A 20,466-nucleotide genomic window follows, 5' to 3' on the forward strand; every position below is an offset into this window, starting at 1 on the left:
AAACTTGCAATTAACACACGCGATATATTCGCATAATTCTTTAACTCTTTATTCGAATATAGATTTCGAGAATCGATCGAAAGAGTAACGAATGCATTGTTTTAAAAAATTCCAACTATTACTCTTCGAATAGAATAGTTTCTGAATTCAGAATTTATATATATATGTTTTACGCAAGAGTTAATGACCTTTAATCTTTTAGTCACGGTATGATTCAGATAGTCCGGTCGCAAGACTTTGCATTTCCAATCGAAATTAATGTTGACTAACTTCTTATCGAAGAAGTCAATATTTATCTCGTTCACTGTTTTTAAAATATGATTAATTATAAATAAAAAAAAAAAAAGTCGACATAATATCATCTTAATTATACATTATTAATTATATAACATATACATTGCAACACATTAATTACAATATTTTTCTTTATTTTTATTTTATCTATATGATTCATTATTTTCATTTTACTACTCCATTTTCCATTGTGAGTGAATATACTTTTAGAAACGTACAACTAATAGATATACGAAATTAAATAACAAAAAAAATATAATATAAGAAGTCTAATTCATTGAAATATTTTGATTCTTCGTTCTGGGTTAAGAATATCTTCTACGTAACGAAGAAATATATATTATCTCGTGAAAATTGTATTACTAAAAATTGAACGTTGTACATGTATTATCACTTAATTAAACTTAATTTAATTTTATTTAATTGTAACTTCAATTCGCGAAGGATTGAACGATACGAATAATAAAAATGTTGATTAAAATGTTAATTATGATCGAGGGTCGCGGTGATTGTTGATAAGAATAAAGATAAATATACAAAAAGCAAGACTAAATACTAATTTTTTTCAAGTTTTAATAACTCCTTCCTAAACTTCATCGTTACAAATACAAGCTTGCACTTTTTAATTACTTATTTACTCTTGCTGTTGCAGAGATTAAATTTTCCTTCGATATTAGACGACCGATTTCAATTTGATTTCACATAAATCCAATACAGAGATAAACTCCTCCGCGAAAAGAAATCAACCGCAAAAATATATTTTTCAATCGTCGAAGAAGAATTCCTCTCCCCTTCGATAAACTTCTCGAGCATCCAACTTCTCTCCTCTATTGAATTTCGTGCTCATCCCCGCGGAAGACACTCGATGTTTAAAGAAATGGACGAAAAGAATCCTTTGCCGAGTGAAGAAAAACCTCGCGTTGGCCTCCTTCAGCTTATCCAAGCTTATCCCCTTCGAGGTTTCGTAAATCGAGATTTGTGTTTAAGCAAGGAGCCACCATTATTCTCTGAACGAGAATAAAAGTCGAAATTTATCGATGCACGAGACCGATTCCGTGCCTGTTCGAAAAGTGATACCGAAAGGAAACGAAACTGCATCGCGTTACACTGCCACTTTACAAGCGTTTGGCGCGCTTTGATCCACGCTAGCTGCTTTTAACCGCTGTGTCGCTGTTAACTTTGCTTTTAAAATCCTGTCGAATTCGATGTTTAATTATTTTAACAATATTTTGGAAATATAATGTATTTCGTATTTATACCTTGACTAATTATTCTGGGTTTAATAGAATTGATGATTTTGGAAATCATATCATCAAATGTATATCGATTATTGTATCAATTGTTAGATTTGTTTTATTTAATTATATTTTAATTCGATTGATATTTTGATAATATATTTTAATATGATTGATATTTTAGTAGTGCAGCACCTTTTTTTATCGATTATTTTGTCCTAATCGATCGCCAGTCTGTCGATATTTATGCACTTGTGTATTAAAGACATCGAAAGTAAATATTCGGAATAAGATAATTTCGAGATAAGCAGAATAAAATGAATAAATAAAATATGCAATGTAAAGTAGATATTATGATTGTCATTTAAATTCTATTTCTCTAGATGCGCTCATAATCTACTTTACTTTTTCATATTTAAACATTCTCGAGTTGAATAATCAATTTTATAAATAAATTTGAATTATTTATTGATATTAATTTTTTAAATAAAATTATTTTTCAAATTTGGTTTGATGTTATTTTTCTAAAGAAATTTTGTTTCTTAAACAGAGAAACAATTTCATTTTTTCTTAAATAAAAATTGTATACTATTGTTCTGGATTATTGAAAAATAATTAATTTAGAATTATATTTAATATTTTCTTTTTTTTTTTTTTTAACTAAATCCTAAAAATAATTTTAGATTCATTTCTATTGTTGTGTCATGCAATAAATATTTTTCGTGAAATAATTTTTCTTAGAAATAACGTTATTCTGTGATAAGCAAACAATGTATAAATGCAATATTTGATATGTTGCACATTATCCAATCGCAATAATCAATAATAATTTTGCGCCATTAAATCTCAGTAAACATTTTACTTGAAAAAAAGTTCTAATCGAAAAAAACATCGTTTTTGTAAAAATATATTTACATATATTTTTACAATGACTTTGCATATATATACAAAAAATAAAATAGTTAGTTTTAACAAATACTCCAAATACTTTAGCTACTTTTACGATAATTATTAATAAAAGTCTCTAATTTTGATTTTAATTTTTTTTAACATGTTCAAAAAAATCATCATCCTTAATAACTTTTTAATAAACGAATAAAAACTTTCACAACATTATTCAGTGTAATGATCTCACAACAATATGTTAAAAAATCGGGGGGAGGGGGGGGGATTTGATATTTTTTTTTTGTAAATATTTATCATTTCCTAACGACACCACGTTTCGTTACTTGACAAAATCTTAATCTCAAAGCAAGTTTCGTTACTTTGAATCATTTATATCTCCACTTCTCCCAGAAACAATACCAAGTGCCCTCATTCTCGACTATATAGCGCTCGTTAATTCACATTGAGAATGAGTCACGTAACGATTCGACTCGAGGCCGAACGCCTAATTATTCTCGAATGATTTCGCGAAGGAAAGACATGTACTTATGCACTTCTTCTTCTTCCTTCTCTCTTTATTCTCATTGAAACATCTTAAGCCACGCGCTTAATCCGCTTACGTCTCATATTTTTATCCCTGTCATTGGACCGATCTTAATATAACTTTTTCGAATGTATAAATATAGAAATTTTGCGAATATTTTATATTACTTAATGCATGATGATGATTAAAAATTGGTTGTGTCTCGATCATATTGTTTACTCATTGTTAAAAAAATGTTACGTAAAAGATGCTGTGAATATTTTTATTCCATTTAAAAATTGAAATGATCAAAAATTATAATCTGGTCGTTTATGAATGCGAATTAATTATGAATACCATCACTCGATGCGTATAATATTAATATTCACAAGAAAACATTTTGATTGATTATTGTTTCGAAAAAAAAAAAAAAAAGTTATTTCTCAAAAATTCAGAGAATGCATTCACAAACGTATAAAAATATATATTCAGAAGGGAAAACATTTGCAACGAACGTTAATGGCAACAATGTACAGTGAAAGGCACATAGAACACTGGATACAAAGGAGAAAATATTCTATATATTCTATAATTCAAGAGAAAGAGGAAAATGTATATAGGAAAAGATAAAAAAATTGCGATAATTTTTAAAACTATACTAGATTTTTGATTTTTAAATATACAATACATTTTTATCTTACATTGTTATTTCAACAATATTTCATCGATTGATATTCAAAACAATATCGTTAACACGCCAACAGCACGAACATGGAGATAAAACTACGACACATAATTCTCCAATAGCTCACCTATAATTTACTTATAGATTCTAACATGTCTCAACTCCGTTGACCACTTTTCTTCGTAAACGATAACATCGATATATGGTAAGAAGTCTATCGTATATCGATAAGAATATTCGGACCGTTACCCTTCCAAGTCGAAACAAACAAACAAAAATTTCGACGCTTTCTTCTCGAACTTTTTATCGACCGGGGTCCCTCACCTGCCGGTATTTACAATTCGCGACCACGGTTTAAAAAGAAAACGAACGGACACAATGGGCACGGACACGGGGCCACGGCGTCGTGTTTTACGACCACACGAGCGCGCCCGTGTCCGTGAAAGCTTCTAGAGGACTCGCGATCGCTTCGAAGCGCTCATCGATCGCGCTGTCGAGGATGAGTTTCGCGATGCCGCTAACGACGTCGGCCGTAGCCACGCTCGTAAACCTCGCCGCGCGAATCCCTCCATCACGATTTTATTGTTCCACGTCTGTGAACGTACCGTGTGTCATTGAGCGGGTCGTTAAAAACAAGGGGGAACAAGGGTATACACGTTTCGTAGCGTGTACGTTTGTTTTGATCACGAGCTTGCCAATTCGTCGCCGGGAGGACAGACGTTGTTCGACGTGTAACTCGGCGGCGTATCCATCTCGTAAATTCTCGGCCCAATTAAAAGTTTCTAATTGTGATATCTGCCGCGTTTGTGTGTGGGGGAGGGGAGGAGGAAGGGAAGACGCGTTTCGCGCGTACGTTGGGAAATTTCGCGAGGTGGGATCCGTTGATTTCGACTCGAACGTGGTGTTTGCCGTGGTAGAGGTTAATTTCTTGTGTCTTAAGAAAGAATGAAATTATCATTTACAACGGGGAGACAAATTGTTTTGGTTGGATAAAAGATTTGTCGGGATGAAGCAAATTTGTATACGTAATTAGTGTGGAGGAATATATGTTTGTTATTGATTAAGTGAATTAATTTTTAGATATATCGATCATTGGATAATCAAAATATTCGATTAATTCGTTCCGTAATAATATCATTATTTTTATAATTTTGCTCCATTGTTTCAGCCAATTTTCGAATATTCCGATGAAAGAAAAAGAATGGCAAGTAACATTGAAACAATACGAATGATGATCGAATAAAGGAAGGTTATGTAAGTAAGTGTCAGGATATGAGATTTTTTGATCCAAGAAACAAACGATATTTTTTCTTCTTTTTCTTCTTTGTAAAGTATGATCCGAAAGATTTGTGACGATCGATAAATTAATTTTTTCTCTCAAATTCAACACTTTTAATGATGGTCTGAGAATCAATTGTATCATACATTTATCATTGAATGGAACTTTGGGACTTTTTGAATTACATTCTAAATTTAAATGTTGCTATATTTATGATATCATAAAGAATAGAATATTTATTGGATATAACGATATTCATAAGAGGCGTTATTTTTGCGATCTTTGTGAACTCGGATTCGAATTTACAACCGCAATTATCATTTAATGCAGATTTAAAAATACAATTTTTTTTCAATTTAGCAATTTTAATTTTCGTATTAAAATTATGCAAAATTCTCTCTTTGTCGTCTAATTTTGAATTTGTAATTTTTCTGCATTTTCTTTTCTTAACGTCATTTTATTTTCTTATACACGAATCGAAGTATCTATAATAACTTCTATAATATTTTATGTATTCGAATAATCTATCATTTAGAAATTATTATCGATGAAGTTTATATCTTGATTTCCGTTGGAGTTGCACCATCTGAATATTACATAATATAAATCTAGTTGAAACAGAATGGAGAACCACCTCATTAGTTACTCACATTTGAGTCGTGAACGTTCTCTTCGTGATCGATAATTCTATATGAAAATTGCGTACCGCGAATTGGACAAAGGATATGTGTAATTTCACAATATACCGTGTCTCGATATCGTGAATTCTACTACTCTATGATCATCAACGTTACGTTACAATTTGTAATTTGTAACATAGTTTTGATAGGATAGAAAATACTTAGATTACGCGTGTTTATGCAAATGCGTGTTATTACGAGGGAAGTGAAGCAACTAGAATGGGACGGAAACACAATTGATGCATGATTTTCAATTTTGCATTTTTCGCACAGTGCATACATACATACATTTTGCATTATATTTAAATATTTAAGGATACGTGTGCATGGATATATTGCAAATGTTATTGTGAATATACGTACGGTTATATAATCAGTAAATTCAGTAAATTCTCTTATCATTATCATTAGCGTCGATAACAATAATATCTAGTCAAATAGCCATAGATACAGGTTGCAAAAAAATATTCATATTTCACGTTACAGAGAAATTCATCTTATTCGAAAATTCCAATTTTACCGAAGTTTATCGAAACTTTGCGAACAATTTTTTTTTTTTTTTTTTTTCCGTTGACAGGAAATCCCTTTGAGGCAGAGTCAGGAATCAATCAAAAACTAATCAATCAGAAATTTTTCCAATTTTTCATATAATTTCATCTGGATATATTTTTCACGATGGAGCGTTAAAAATTAAAAAACGCGTGCAATTGCGTAAAAAATGTTTTATTTTGTAGTATTATATCGAAAGAGCTTAGATTTTATTTCCTTATATAACTGTATAGAAATTTTTATTTTTTTTATTTAAAAAAAATTTTTCATTAAATTCACGCATAACAATTTTATCCTCTACATAGATACAAACATTTAATAATATCAGATAAATGTAATGTAGGATGCGAATACTTTTGCGATGGACTGTGTAATCAATGCTAATTATAGACCAGATCAAATTATATTTTTGCAACCTTGAATTAATAATTGAGAGTTAGATATAGCAATTTATATTTCGAATTTCTACAATTCAATTCAATTATTGCAATGAATAAAGATGAATTTTATGAATGTGTTTTTTGATATTTTTAAAAAAATGCCGAAAGTTCGGGGAAACAGAACGTATCGTTAATCGAGATCTGGATCGAATTTCATTATTGAAGAAAATAATGAACAAAATATTTATTGCCAAAATTTCCAATAAAAGTAGAAAATGCAAAAGAAAAGTCGCAATTAGATATGCATCGATATCGAATTTTTTGCCATATAAATTAATTTTTTAACGATAAATAAAATATCAGCTAACGCCATTAAAAGAAATGAAATTGTAAAATATTGTAACTGAGCTATTACCATATATAATAACTTAAAACCTATTATTAATTTTTTATATTACATTTTTTTATATTAATAGTTCACGCACTTATGTTTATTATGAATTTTGAAAATTTTCACATTTGATATGGTTTTCATATATTTATACTATAAGAAAAATTCATTATTATATTTTACTTTTAAATATTTATTTTTAGACTGCTGATTATTAAAAAAATATATATTATACAACTTTTATATTTGCAACAATTTTGAGATACAGTAATGAAAATGAGAATAATAAAAAGTTCCACTTCTTATATTATATTTCTATGTATATTTTTCTTACATCTTTGTATATTTTTCATACATACGTATATATCATATGCTTGTTCTACGTTTATCGCGTATAACTAACTAAAAAATATTTGGCCCTCAGAATAGCGCTCATAATTGCGTTAAAAATTCACATTGTCGAATAAGGAAGATTGATTGGGTTTATATATAAATAAGTTGACTAATTGTTAAGAATATTGCACGTGTGTTATATCACGGAAACACAGTAGAAAGAAATGACTTCTATTATGCTGTTTATTTGTCTCTGACATCGTAATTACACGTTGTTGACGAGTTATTAATTAGTTTAAAAAATGGGCTATGTAAGTAAATTTTTTTTTTTTTTTTTAGAAGAAGATTTTGTTTTTACAACGTATAAATTTTTAAATGATTTTAAAGTTTGTTATTAGATTATTTATTGCAATAATATTTCTTTTATATTATGCTGTAAATAATTTAAGATCACTGGAGAATATTAAAGCCGAAATGAGCGTTTGGAGTTAATTGAGTTAAAAGTTTCTAAATGATTTTCTATAGTCTGCATCTTTCGTTGTTTCATAATCTAAAGTTTTCTTGTTTCCTATTAAGAGGATTTAAATTGTTATTTCATTATCAGAAGAAAATTAATTTTTAAGTCTCGTTTGAAATTTATAATTACATATATATCATAATTTATGCATAATTAATCTAAAAAAAAAAAAAATCTATTATTATTAAAATACAAAGGACACAGAAGATAATTAATATTCTAATAACAACACCAACTTTCTTGATATTCTATTACCTTATTACCACTAAGATTAAGTTACTAATTAATATCTTTTTAACTTCCTATTTATCAATCAGCGACCATAGAGCTGGCTAATGAAAGAATATTTAGAAAAACATTAAAATGCTTTAATTATTATTACATTTTTTAATTACTTGCATATCGAATATACTGCATAAATCTTACCAAATTCTCTACGTACAATCTCGCATATTTTTAATTTATTAAAAAAAAAAAAATCGAAAAACTAAAAAATTGATCCGACCAATCCCCTCCCTCCTATCCTTTTTTTCTTTCTTTCTTTCTTTTTTTTTTTTTTTTTTTTCTCTTTTTCGCTCGACACCCCATACACTCGATTGACGATTCTCCATCGGCGTTGATCGAACGAGGAAAAGGGAGATTGGCGAGCCACTTCAAAGAGTCGGCTCGAGTCCTCTTCCCGGGGAAAAGAGCCCCGGCCAGGGGTTCATTTTTCTAACGGCGAGGCGGTACCAGAAGCGCATTTGCATCTCTCTGTTCGCGAGCTCATTTTTCCGACTATCTCGTCGGAAATAAATCTGCCCTGAGCCACGGAACAGGCCACAGCCGGTAATAAAAAAAAAAAAAAAAAAAGGATAAAAAAGAAGAAAGGAGAGAGAGAGAGAGAGAGAGAGAGAGAGAAAAGGCGAACGACGGATTCTCCCTTTATCTGCGCCACGTACCGCGGCTTTTTAATGACGGGCATAAGTAAAAGCGCATCCTGGCCTTAACGACTGAAACTGAGCGCGGAAATTCATTAAGGGGAGAGGTGGAGATTCAATGATCCGAGCGTCCATGAATTTCGTGGGTCGCGGGCTTCGCGCCATTTTTCTCGTTTCTTTTTTTTCTTTTCTTCCTTTTCTTTTTTTTTTTTGATCGTTTCACTCTGTCGCCATTCATCGGAATTTTAATACTCATGTTTTTATCATGACCAGTTATTCCCCGAGCGTCCGCTTTTTTTTTCTTCTTCTTCTTTTAAAAAATTATCACTCGTGCTATTTTTGGGGGGAGATGTTGATGCCGAGCGTTGTGATAGCGTGGCTAGTCGTGATTAATTGGGATCCCGAGTTGCCGAGATAATAAAATCAAATTCAACACGCCGATTCGGCTCCTTCCATTCGTGGAAGAGATACGCATTTTAAGCGAGCGAGTGTTCTATTTCGTCGTCGTTTTTCTGTGATGTTGACAATTCGAAAAAAATATGTACAAGCGTACTGAAATTGAAATTTTTATTAGAAATTTTTTGAATACGAAGCTATTTTGAACAAAAAAAAAAGAGGTAGAAAACTAATCAAAATATCGAGTCAAAATCTATAAAAATGGTTCGGATTATGAGTCAGATTCGTACACGTGTTAAGAAAAAATATGTATATTCGATCCTATAGCAGCCAAAATATTTTGGAACAGAATAATTTGTAATAAATTGTATTTTAAACGAATACTGATTTCGTGTATCGTTTCTTATTGAATTATTAATTTGTAAATTAGTATTAGATTCAAATCTTGTCAGAGTGCATTACATCTGATATAAATAAATGCTTATGCAAATTTATCTATATTTACATATATATTAACTCAAAAAAGTGAAATTTGCATAAAGATTTATTTTATTCGTTAAATATTTCATAATACGTATCGTTTCTCACTTTTACGTTTCTTGTAAATGCAGAATTTTAATTATCGAAAAAAAAAAAAAAAAAAAATGCAGAAAACATCGAAGTAACAGTTTAGTATCTATTCATAAAACATTTACTTCGTTCCTCTGTTGCTAATTACCATATTCCAACGAGCAAAAGCTAAATCGTGATATTAGATCTCAGATAAAATCTTTGTGTGGCGTTCAACCGTGACTTAAAAAAAAAAAAAAAAAAAAAAAACGAAACATTGGATATTCTACTTCGATTTCGATCTAACGTTTTTATCTGATTTCTGACCATATTTATGAATTTATTGTTCGATAATTACCCAATGAATTGTTCGCAATGAATGAATCGATTATTATTATTATTTTTCTTTTTTTGTTTCGTGACGTTTTTCGTCGAAATGATTTGTGTTTCATTCTTTGCTAATGTTCTAATTATATGTTAATATCAATGCCTTATTATATTTTTAATTAGTGTAGCTATCCATCAAGCAATTTCTTAAATGATATGAAATATTAGAAATATCAGATTGAAGAACATACGTGAAAATAAAAGAATGATTCCTCGTACGATAATTTTTCATAAGACTTTATTTTCGAGAGAATCGATTAAAATACGTACGAAAGGAAGGGAAATTCGCTTGAATATATTTCTTTCCATTCTAATCATTCTACTTGAATTTATAAATCACGGCTTGAATTAATATTTCATTATATCTATTTAATTAAACTATAAATTCTCTGTTTCATTTCAATTAGATACGTACGATCAAGAGATTCATATTATAGATAATCTATAATAGATAATCAATATGCAAGTGCGTTTAAAATTTCACAATTGACTTATTCGAAAACGTTGTATTGCGAAATCGTCGTTCTACATTTTCGACATATCTGCTGCTTCAACTTGAAATATAAATAAATAAATTTCAGGGAAGAGAAATTTTTTTTTCAAAATCTTCATTTTTGCTAAAAATGCTAAACACTGTAAACTTTTGGTAAAAGACAGAAACAATCTCGCGTTAAAATTTACGATACATACGTTTCAAAATTCAGAATCATTCAATAAGTGTAAATACATTTATTTATTCAAACGAATCAATTCATCGTATGATGAATTCCTAATTTAAACGTTCTAACGTAAATCAATCTCTTTTATGCATCAGTATGCATATATTCTTTTTTTATTACTTTCCGTCCCCCCTCCTTTCCCCTGCATTCTTTTCCCGAAGAAACATCATCATTTTCCCACCGAGCTTCTCCACTCGTATATCGTTATTTATCCTATTTTACATTTGCAAGGAATAAAATCCAATTAAAACTCGAAGGAAATTAATTTTTTTAATGCGCGTTTCTGAAAAATTATTGACATTTCTCACGTTTCGAATCGTCGTGAAACGATATCGAACCGATATTCCCTCTCGAGATCGAGAGAAAAACTCGTTCCAATCCGCGTAATTCCTCTCGAATGGTTCGCGGATTGGATTGAATTCACGAGGTATACCGTGTCTTTATATCATTATACCAGCATGCACCCGCCCCATTTATTACCGATTCGGCCGGAAGTTTAGACGTTTAGGCGCGCAGAGGAATCGTTTCGCTCTCCTTCTTTTTTTTTTTTTTTTTTTACTCGACGGGCCGACTTGAATAGACGAATCGACGAATTCTTCCAGAAGAAACGGGAAAAAACGGGAAGAAAGAAGAAAGGGAAAAAAATTTGATGATGAGTCTTTTTAAACGTCGATCATCGATTAGACGGAGCGGACGAGGTTCGATGTTCCGTGGTTGGTTTGGCCTCTTTGAGGATGGCCCGGGGGTAAGGACCACCTGGGCTGCACGGCAAGCCGCTGTTAGGCCCTCGATTCACCCTCGAAGCATTCCCAACACCACGTGCTGGAACACGTGGCCGTTTATTGGCATAGGTAAACCTCCTACCTTCGATTGGCCACGCTCTCATTACACGTTTTTCCATTCCCTTTTAAACAGCGTTAAGAGGGGATTTTTCTTCTTTTTCATTACGTTTGATGAAGTGATGTATTACGTTGTTGCGAGAGGGAAAGGAAGGAAGACAAGAGTTAAGAGCCTTGAGTGAATGGATGCACGGTTAATTTGAATTCTCAAACTGTTAGGAGATTTAATCGTTTGAGAACGAAATAAAGTTAAGTTAGGATGATCTATAATTTTGTTTTTCACGTAGAATATATTCTTAAAATATTTGTCGATACATAAGAAAAACAAAATTATTTTTATATAAAATTACTGATCTCAATAAATTTAGTTTATTCCTATTTTTCCCAATTTTGAGAAAATCGTTTCGAATTGTTAAAATAAAATTTCAATTAGAAAGTTTGAAGAATTGATATTTTCATTAAATAGAGAAAAAAAAAAATTGAAATCTAACACAAATGTAGATTAAACATTATCAGATGTTGATTTAGGTTTACAAGTATCCAACGCGTGCTTGCAATAACAATAAATCAATCCTCAGCCGAGTCAGCGAGCTTAACCCAATTTCATGTAATAACCTAATCTAACAATGTTTAAAATCAATAAAAATCGCATTCGATTTTTTTCGTCATATTCGCAACAATTTCGAATCGTGCAAAAGTCGAAACAAATAAAAAATTGATCTCATTTCACGATAAAAAAAAAGGAATAAATAAATCGCGCAAGTTTGCTTAAAATCGCTCAAAATCGCTTAATCTATTGAGAATTTCTTTCTATCAATCCCTGGACACACGTTTACACGCAACTTCGCGAGACAGAAGTTAATCGAAATCGCGAACCCCTCAAGGGATACCTCAAACGAGATCCAAACGAGTTACGCTCGTTTCTATCCCCTTATCAGAATCGCGATAAATGCTCGTAATAAGTTCTTATCATCAATCATTCTGACAGGCTGATAACTCACTCCCATTCACAGACACACGTTTCCCGCGTCTTTTGTCGATCGTTCAACGTTTCGCGACTCGTAACGAGAGCAACGTCTCGACAAAGCGATTTATTTATCTCGAAGAAAAAAAAGGAAAAGTATCGATCGATTCTCGTCGTTTAACTCGTCGATAGCTCGTGCGCCACGTGGTCGACGAACGTGATCGAAGGAAAGGCAACCTCTTCCTTCGTGTCGACCGCTGAAAAGTCGACCACGATTCGGCCGGATGGAATGCACGGCTCCATTCATTCGAACCGGTTATTTCTAGAAAAGAGGAGGCTGAATGAAAATCTGTCAACCCACGTGGCGAAACCCGCGTGGCCAATGACCGCTTTCGACCACGGCCGCCGTTCCACTCTCCTCGCCTTCCATCGTCCACGAATGAATCGATGACTAAATCGCTAAACTCGCGTGAAATTCACGGATAAGACGTTCTCACAATAGGACAATGATAGATGAGACGTTTTTTCGATTGAGGATAATTTGGAGCTGGTGATTGGAATTGGTGATTGGCTTATTGTTCCTCTCGTGACAATATACATTTTTTATTGTACCTCTTTTTTGCATTTTGTTAAACGAAGAGGGAAAGATATTCAATAATTCTTTATAACGATGATTTTACTTTGACATCATTTATCTAAGACTTTTTTAAATCTTGACTAAGATTTGGTTTTAAAATTTAAAATTATTTTAAACCAAGGAATCTAATAAATTTTTCGAATAAAAAAAAAACTTGTTTCGATTTATAATTTCATTGATTAGTCGTAAAAAAAAATAAATTTGGTTATATAAGACTGTAAAAGTTAATTATAATCAATCGATTCCCGCGCTTTTTCGCAACCAATCACACGTGTTTCCACCATCTAAGACAATTCCCCGCGTGGGGAAAACTGGGATAGAGGGGGGAGGAGAGAGAGAGAGAGAGAGAGAGAGATCGTATCTATTCTTCCGTTACGCTGTCTTGAATTTATATATGCGGTGCATAAATAATCCTTGTATTGCGAGATAAGGATCTATGATCGTTGTTTACGAGCATTACCGTCGTAATTCGTTTTCCAGCTAACAGGATTCATTTCTAATCTCGTTGCCCTTTTTCCATCGGCTCCTTCGTGATCGTGCCTCGTAGTCACGAAGGAAGAATCGATGCCTCGAACTAGCGATGTTTCGACGGCTGAGCTAGCGAATAGGACACACGACGCCTGACCTGAATTCCACTATCCGCACGATAGACGAACAATTGCGTAACACACGCGTGCTTCGTGTGGACTCGCCTTTTCGCGCTTCGCGTTGGTCCTTGGAGGAAGAAAAAAAGGAGCGAGCGCGCCAAAAATTTCTTGCTTATGTAATTTCATTGCCTTGGCCGTGCGGTATGCGGCGAACTCGTCGCGTTTCACGGACCAACGGAACGATTCGCGCGCTGATGGATCGTTTAGGTTCGTTATTTGCTACGCATCTTAGTAAGGGACATGATTAAACTCGAAGGTCGTTCGAGATTGAACCGAAAACTCGTGTTAAATCGTGTTAAATAATGTAAACGAAACGAAACGTAAGATTTCAATTTAATTTATTGAAAGTCAGTTTGAAATCGTAAGAGACAAATAAGAGGCAAAAAAAATGTGATGGTATTTCTAATGTTCTACTTTCCAAGCGTTTGATATTTGTATATCGCGATAAAAGCGCGCGAATGAGGTTTCCAGCTCTGTGTACCGGTAGGTAGAGAAGATCGAATCGAAAAGCAAAGGGAATCAGTTTTCTTTTCGGTCGATCGCGATAAAATTAAAATAAATTCGTAGGATTAAGAAAAATCGTCTACATGCGCTACGTATGCATCCGTAAAGGTTTATCGCGCGTCTGCCATCTCTCTAAGTTGCCTTGAGGATCCAAGGACTTCAATTGAAACGATACACGTTGTTATATTGTACATGTACGGGAGTATATACCGGTTCGCGAGAGCTCGTTTCGCGGTAATCGACAATTGAATCGACATACGGTTCGGTTGATAAAGAGCGGGAAACTCACTCTGGCGTCTTGTTGTGGATCACGCAGCGATCGTATCGCGTTCTCCTTTATATTATCCCAATAGGATTTTCTTCGTCGAACTCTCACGTTGCTGCTACAACTTTTTGTCACGCACAGAGATAGGCACACAGAGAGACAGACACTGAATCACTAAGAAAAAAAATTGTTTTCTGTTAAAACACGCGATATTGTTACAGGAATTTCAATCTCGAGGAATCACTGCGCGAAACTTCAGCGGAGGCGTACTTATCGCGTGTAATCGCGCGGCTCGGCTTCCCGGCGAATGCTTCTCGCTCGTGAAACAACCGTGAACACACCGAGGAACATGCACGACACACCGATAGACAGAGAGAGAAAGACAGAGTGATAAAAGGGAAGGGAGAAAAAGAAGGAGAGAGAGAGAAAAGAGAGAGAGAGAGAAAGAAAGAGAGAGAGCCTCGTGTGCGATCTTCCGAACGGAGCTCTCACCGTGCACTGACTGCTCCGCTCCGCTTGCTCGCTACCGTCAATAAGATCGATCGAGTCCACTACTCGCGAGAGATCACACTAGACGCGCAGCGATCCGCCGAAAAACTCCCGTGGGACGCTTCTCCGCCCTCTGCAGCCCTCCTCGCCTATTCTCCCTCCCTGCTGTCCCTCGCTCCTTCTCACTCGCGCTCCTCCCCCCCTTTACTGCCCTCCCCTCCTCTTCCCGCCGTTCTCTAGCTTCTTCTCCCCCGCCTCCTCCGCCACCACCCTCCCACTCTACCCCCTTCAGCGTCAGTGCACTGCTCTGTGTGCTTTGAACGTGTATGCGCAGTCTGTGTGTAGACATTTATACATATAAAGTAGTATACTCTCCCTCCCCCCATTCCCTCCTCCCTCCCTCCCCTTTCCCCTTGTCGATCTATCCTTTTCTCGTTCTCGTATCGCTTTCCTTCTCCTTTTCAGAGCATTCTCTTTCTCCCTTCCCCTCTTTGTTCAACGCGAGAGGTTATCCCTGTCCCTCTTATCGTGGACGCGCTATCACGAATTCCGGCGGCCAGCGACACTGGCTACGTGAACTCGACACTGGTCCCGCGGTGTCATAACACTGGTAACAGCCTGTCGTGGGCTATTAAAAGCGCGTACAACGTTGGGGGCAGTTATCACGAGCGTGATGCGCGGACCGTTTGCACACGCCACACCCCGGAACCACGAGGAGGAAGGACGGAAGGAAAGAGCGTCGCGATGACAAGAGTTGATCTTCGTGAAGTTTTGAAGGGCGGGACGCGACTCTATCTCATGAGAATTGATTTCCATTGAATTGATTTTAAAGCGTCGCGTTTTTTCGCGATATTCTTTCTTCTGTTTTTTTTTCTTTTTTTTTTTTTTTTTTTTGATTTAGAAGAAATGGTAGAAGAGAAAAGTTTCGTCGATCGATTCTATTTTGAGATTTTTATTTATCTTCTTATCTTTATCTTTTTTTTATTTCTTTCACGTTCAATATTATTTTCGTTTGTAATATCTTTTCGTGAAAATTAAACAAATGGGCCAAAGAAGTCGATTTGGTTAGGTTCATTGGCTCGTACTGTCGTTCAAAGTCAGGCCAACAGCGCGTCAAGTGCGCGCCTCTGAGCTGCAACTCGTCACACGTCGCTCGGAACCGTTCGTGCCTTTCCGTGTCGCTCCGCTTTCGCGCTTCCCTCACCATTTGTTCCTCTCTCTCTCTCTCTCTCTCCCTCTTTGTCTCTTCTCTCTCTTTATTTCTTGTTCACTGTTCAACTTCTATCTCCGTCCCTTTTTCTGATTCATTCCCTCTGGTTTTCTTCCCCGATCTCTTCCTTCTCTTTCCCTTCCTATTTCCATTTCTGCCCCCTTCTGGTCATCGCTGTTTTCCTTCGTTTTTGTTTCGTTTTATCTTCGTTTCATATCCTCCTTTTCCCTCTGAAAGGCTGAGAGAGTCTCCTACGCGTTCTGTACTTCTCTCTCCCTTCCTCCCACTTTTCTCGTTTCCCCCTTCTTGCTGCTTCGCTCCCCCTGCTGGGTTCCCATACGGAATCCCACCAATCGTACTCCAACATTGAGAGAACTCCAGCGATGGAAACGATATTCTTGCAAACTGTGTATATATCGATATATATTTCTGCGAGAAACCTTTAGGTTTTTTCATGAAAGTATTAAACCTATTTTTCTCTATCCAAGGAAATGATCAAGGGAGCAAATAGAAATTTAAAAGAATTTTTTAAATTATACTTTTAAGTCAGCAAATATTAGGAGAATTAATTAATAATGATTATTATATGAGCGTGCATTCATCACAATTTACAATGTGACGACTGAATGCCTTGGAAGATTACATCATAAATAGAACTTAAGTACTACACTATTACTTAACTATATCCCTACTTGCTACACCACTTATTAATCTAAATATGAATGTATTCACGAGGAAATGAATAATCATTTAATGTATACTAGCTCTTGCTCATATTTTTTAAATATTTTTCATATAATAAAAGTTATATAATCAATTCCGCATTCCTCTTTCATATTTTTAATATTTTACATAATTTCTATCATGTTCTTTTCGTTCCATTACAAATCTATCGTTATTCTTTCATCTCTGTTTATCATTTCTTATTTTTTTCAATGCATATCTTTACTAGAATCATGTAACTCTCTTGAATCTGTGATATTGCTCATTTCCTCATAATCATCATCGTATATTGTCATCGCTAGATGGGATAATGCGCTCGAAATTCTTTCTCCGTCTTTGTCATTGGCATCATCGTCACCGCCATCACCAGCAGGTTGCCATAGCAATCTTCCAAAACCACCACTTTGGATTTTAATTCTTTTCGTTCGATCTGTTTTATCTTATATTATCTTTTAACATTAAAATCTCATAGTAAATACAAAATAATTAATGATTCATGCGGACAGATGATTCTTAATATAAATATCAATGTAAAAATGTAAGAAAAGATAAAAAGTTTTTGTTTGAAAATTTGTTTTCGAATAAATTTGATCAATATATGATTGGATACGAATGAATTATTTATAAAGAGATTAATGCGAAATAAATGAAATTTTTTTTTAAATTATCATTTTTTTCACTTTAAATTTATCAAACTTAATCTAATTTGTTTAATTTTTTTTTAAAAACAATTTAAACAAAAAAAAATTTAATTCTACACTTTTTACTTTTTTGCAAATAAAATAACCTTCTACAAAGAAATCACTTGTATTCAATCGGAAATTAATCAAATTCTCTTTGATCAATTTTGATAAATGACATTAAAATTCAATTTTCTCAAAACGAAATCTCAAACGAAAAAATTTTACTCTTTCTCGTCTTAATTTTTACACGTAAAATCACCTCGTATCGTATCATCACCAATTATCGTACAGAAAGAATATATCGAAAAATTTTTCCCCTCGTAAACTTTTGATCAAAAATCGATATTTCAAATATTATTACGAATATGTATAACTATCATTGGTATTTCAAAAAAAAAAAAAAAATAAATAAAATTGGACCACAGTTAACCTATGAACGGGGCCATTGGCCGCCTCGCGAGCAAATAAAAAACGACTGGGGCAAGAGACCTCTCCCTTTCACGACATCGATATTTTAATTGTTCCAGCTCGTCAAGGCGACTCGCTTGCATCAGCGATCGTGTGCCATAACACTCAATTAACTGTGTATATAACTTTCCTTCGTTCCCCTTTTATGCTTCATCGATTCACGTTGCGATTTCCTGACGCTCTATTGATCCCTTCAACCACGTTTTCTCGCCCATTTTCACAAAACGAGAAAGAAAGAATTCAGATAACTCGTCGATATAAAGAAAAAAAGGAAAAATCGAAATTTTCAAAATATTGTTTCTCCCATTTGTTATCTTACATGTTTTTTTTGATTTGAATTTATTATTTCATTATTTGTTATCATTCTTTATTGCTGATAAATAATTTTTCTACGTGCTATTTTATATATATTTTTTTAAAATAGGTAAAAAAGTGAAACAAAAACTTTTTCGTTCAAGGTTTTATTTTTGACAAAAATTGAATTCGAAAATTTATCGAATATGTATGTATTTGATTAATTGTTATCCGTTTGGATCGTAACAGATCGTATCTGATTAATCGCTGACTATGTATACGTTCGCTAATTAACGTGTTACGATTTGATAGCTCTCTATTGATCACCCAATCATATCTATCCTCTAATTATCCAAATTTATACATATTTGATAAATTTGATTTTTCATCAAAAACAAAACCTCTGTTTCTTAATTTCTTTTATTTTAAGCAATATTATCTCCTTAATTCTGCATAGAGTTAATATTATTTGTTTAATATCAAACTTTTTATTTTATTCATTATTATTTTTACTAATTTTATTTTATTTTTTTTTTTTCATGATAAATGAAGTGAAACACAGACAGACTCGTTTTGATGAAAAACGATAAAGAAACTGCATTAAATTTTAAGAACTTCCATATTAAAATCTCTCGAGTCTTGAGCGAAACAATTCCACTCCACTAATTATTTTTCCACGTGAAATCACCCCTTTCTCGATTTACACCATCAGGTTAACACAAGTTAAAAATAACTAATGGGATAGAAACAAGGAACTAGAGAAATTACAGGTTCGAAAGTGCAACTCATGTTAGACGTAGATATCTAAAACGGTGGGTGGATGGTTCGTTTATTAACCGTCGCTGCAACTTGTTGCTGGTCGCGTTGCCGCTGTTGAATAACGCCCTTCTGACCTCTCCGGAAGCTACCCTGTCCACGCTGCTCTCCTTTCAAGGAAACCGCCCCCCTTCTGCGGTTCCGTGCTTCCGCGTTTGCCAAATCGCTTCTGCCACTCGAGATAATCGCGGTTTAGTCCTTGAGAATCATCCCCCCCCCTCCGACTACCTTGGTTAACGAGTCTCGTGCCAAGAGAAAAATAAGATACTCGACAGGATCCTTAACATATTTTATTCTTTCTTTTCAGTGTAATGATAGAATGTTGATTTTTGGCTTCGAGAAAAATTGAATAAAAATGGAATAAAAATATCTTATATCGTTATTTAAATATTGTATTTGTTATTGAAATATCGTCGATTATTTTTAAAAATATTATCGATCATGAATGAGGGCTTTTTTAATTTTTAAATGATACGAAAGTTTGATATAATATGAGATTAATGCGATGTGAAATGTAATATAAATTTAGATAATTTTTGATTTGCCACAATGTGACAAATGTTGGCTGAAACATAACATGAGTTTGGATAAGAAAATTTTAGATTGGAATAGAGTTCTTCGATGAAAAGTATAATTTATTTATATGATAAATTTGCCAAGAATGGCGAATCCATACAATACTTTGAATTTTCCTATTCGATCTTAATTTCGATATAAATTTAATTTGAGAAATATAATGTTAAATTATTGGTAAATAACATTACTCGGTTTTTGACCCCGTTAAGACAAGCAATTTCAAACAAATCGTACATCATCATCCATGATAAATTTATTATACCGGTGTTCTATGTTTACAAAGCGTTCTACTTTTATCGCAGCTTAGAAATCAATGTGGGTTAAGCAGTTGCAGGTTAACAGTTATAGGTAATACAGAATAATCTGTATTCTCAAGCGGTTATATTATGGATTTAAAGAAGGAACAAGTGAAATATTTTCTATGCTCTTCAAAATTCAACTAACTAAAAGTACGTGTTTATCAAATTTATTAGAATTTTAAATATCATTTAAGGATAAATGATAAAATTTTTAATACATATATAAATTCTCGAAAAATATAAAAAAAATAGTAGTAGATAATATTTTTTACAAAATTTGCTCATAATTTAAAAACTGAATATATTATCAATTGGAATTTATATTTTTTT

At 33.4% G+C, this 20,466-nt stretch overlaps 1 protein-coding gene across 5 annotated transcripts in view; it reads right to left on the minus strand.

The window, feature by feature from the left end:
- The window catches only part of Tet (tet methylcytosine dioxygenase-like), a 178,030-nt gene that overhangs the window by 44,824 nt on the left and 112,740 nt on the right, over nucleotides 1-20,466 (minus strand). Inside the window, exon 1 of one of the 5 annotated variants that reach the window (XM_086910117.1) lies at nucleotides 14,603-15,183. The exons of the other annotated variants lie outside the window; for them this stretch is intronic. The gene's annotated coding sequence lies outside the window, so the exon portion shown is untranslated. Of the gene's footprint in view, nucleotides 1-14,602; nucleotides 15,184-20,466 lie in introns of those variants that run through there. 5 annotated transcript variants of the gene reach the window in all.

This window comes from Apis florea, unplaced genomic scaffold, assembly GCF_048593485.1.
Source record: "Apis florea isolate Af1SG1 unplaced genomic scaffold, ASM4859348v1 contig_1789_pilon, whole genome shotgun sequence".
NCBI lineage: Eukaryota > Metazoa > Arthropoda > Insecta > Hymenoptera > Apidae > Apis > Apis florea.